Below are 890 nucleotides of genomic sequence, written 5' to 3' on the forward strand. Positions count from 1 at the left end.
GTCTGTGCCAGAGAGGCCCCGGAGAGGGCGTGTGTATGCAGATGCAGAAGCGCAGGGGCTGCTGGGCAGGCAGCTGCTGCAGGGAAAGGAGGCGAGTTGGCGTGGTGTGGGCGAGAGTTGAGACGGTGCGTTGCGAATGTGCGCAGTTTTGTGCGTGTGAGGGCGCAGAGGGCCTGGAGCGCGCGTGCGGAAGTGAGCGTATGTGTGAAGTGTTGTGCGCGCGCATGTGTGTTGCGGCGTGGTTTGTTTTGGTCATACTTACCTGGCAGGGGAGATACCATGATCATGCAGGTGGTTTTCCCAGGGCGAGGCTCCTCCATTGCACTTGGGAGGTGCTGACCCCTGCGATTTCCCCAAATGTGGGAAACTCGACTGCATAATTTGTGGTAGTGGGGGACTGCGTTCGCGCTCTCCCCTGACATTGCTGTGTCTCAAAGACAGCCTTGTGCACGTTGCGGCGCTTCACACGCTCACCCATTCACACGACCAACTACTCCTCTCGCACCTCTCTACATCACATCTCAATCCCATCCCTCTCCCGCCGACCCACACTCCTCTAACCTCCCCTCCAGCCTGCATCCCACCCCACGCCTTGCTTGCCTACACACTGCACTGCCCACCACCTGCACCACACCACACACCACTCCCTGCACCCACACCATCTTCTCACAACTCATGCCCCGCCTCACCCCGCACTGCACTGCACTGCACTGCACACAGTCATGCACCCACCACTGCCACTCACAAACACTCAACCCACACCCCACTTGGATACACTCTCTCAAAACTGGAAAAATCACTCCTGCAACCACGCACACACCACTACACTCAAACGCTTCACCCAACTCTACAATCCACAGACAAACACCTGGCTTCTTGCAACTCTACAA

The 890-nt window shown here is 57.9% G+C and overlaps 1 non-coding gene across 1 annotated transcript; it reads left to right on the plus strand.

Moving 5' to 3' along the window:
- The first annotated feature begins 254 nt into the window (after positions 1 to 254).
- LOC121168925 lies at positions 255 to 418 on the plus strand. The gene has a single exon (XR_005885789.1). It is a non-coding gene; the product is annotated as a U1 spliceosomal RNA (small nuclear RNA).
- Positions 419 to 890: the final 472 nt, after the last annotated feature.

This window comes from Ochotona curzoniae, unplaced genomic scaffold (assembly GCF_017591425.1).
Source record: "Ochotona curzoniae isolate NIBS_2020 unplaced genomic scaffold, NIBS_Ocur_1.0 scaffold_1037, whole genome shotgun sequence".
In the NCBI taxonomy this organism is placed as follows: domain Eukaryota; kingdom Metazoa; phylum Chordata; class Mammalia; order Lagomorpha; family Ochotonidae; genus Ochotona; species Ochotona curzoniae.